Source organism: Triticum dicoccoides, chromosome 4B, assembly GCF_002162155.2.
Source record: "Triticum dicoccoides isolate Atlit2015 ecotype Zavitan chromosome 4B, WEW_v2.0, whole genome shotgun sequence".
Lineage (NCBI taxonomy): Eukaryota > Viridiplantae > Streptophyta > Magnoliopsida > Poales > Poaceae > Triticum > Triticum dicoccoides.
The window spans coordinates 615,933,648-615,935,168 of NC_041387.1; positions in this window are offsets into that span (position 1 = coordinate 615,933,648).

Here is a 1,521-nt window from a genome sequence, read left to right on the forward strand (position 1 = left end):
TTTGCTATCATTACCGTAACTTCCATACTACTTTGCTACTAAATACTTTCCTGCAGATACTAAGTTATCCAGGTGTGGTTGAATTGACAACTCAACTGCTAATATTCGAGAATATTCTTTGGCTCCCCTTGTGTCGAATCAATAAATTTGGGTTCAATACTCTACCCTTGAAAACTGTTGCGATCCCCTATACTTGCGGGTTATCATATGGTACGTCCACGTTGATGAACACTTCAACCCACAGAGGGTAACTGTTGCGCGATTCCACAAAGGGCTCCACCCAGAAGGGCCCATGAAGAAGCAACCTTGTTTATGCCATCATGGCTTTCCGCCACGAAGGACTAGCTTCACTCGGGGTAGATCTTCATGAAGTATGCGATCTTCTTGCCCTTACAAACTCCTTGGTTCAACTCCACCAGCTTTGGAGGCTCCCAAGTGACACCTGACCAATCTAGGCGACACCACTCTCCAAAAGGTAATAGGTGTTGTCGTTGATGATGAACTCATTGCACTTGTGCTTCAAAAGATAGCCTTATCAACACTCAATCACTCTCTCATAGATTTGGCATGGTAGTAGAAAAAGGATTGGAGTGTAAAGCAACTTGAGGGGGCTAGAAATCAAGGATCAAAGGTTGGGGTGGAATCCCCTTGATGTCCCTTAGTAGAAATGATGTCTCCCACATTCTATCCCCGTCCCGATGTGCGTCTAGTATCATCAGCGGGCATGTGGAGGTGTGTCTTCAATGGATCTCGCGGGATACGGTCGGTGCTGGTCTTTGGTGAATCTGTTTGGATCCGGTCTTCGTTCGTCTTTGTTTGGGTGTTTACAGGTTTGATCCTTCTGATCTACGAGTTTCTTTATTGGTGATGGTTGTTACTTTGTTGCGCTGGTCCTATGGGGCCTTAGCACGACGACTTTCTGACTGTCTACTACAACAAGGTTTGCTCGGCACCAGTGAGAGAGGGGCGATGATGGCGGCATGCCTTTGGGTCGCTCTAGTGCTTGTAGTCATCGCTAGGTGGTCCACAGACATGGTTTAATTTTTATTACCTCTATTGTTTTTTGTACTGCCATCATTGAAGATGAATAAATTGGAAGTTTTTCACAAAAAAAGAAAGACTATCGCATTTGTTTTTAATAGTTTGTTAGCTTTTGATTTGTTTCTCCCTCCAAAAATACTTCTGATTTGTTTCGTTTATATTTTTCAAGGGACTCAAATTTGTTCGAGTCATGCATACATGTTGAATTTGTGTTTCTACAGTGCTAAAACCTTTTATTTTAAATATGGCAGACCCTTGTACTCCCTGGAATTCATACATTCATCTTCAAGTATGTAGAGTTAATTAATGCGACCCATTTGATTTCGTGAATAAAGTGTATGACTTTTTTAGAAGAGAAAATTATCATATGCCCCTTTTTATGCCATGATACACTAATTGGAGGATCCCATATAGTAATCTTTTTTGCACAATAGAAAGCATCAAACACATTAACGTACGCGACTATGTCGCCTCCTGACG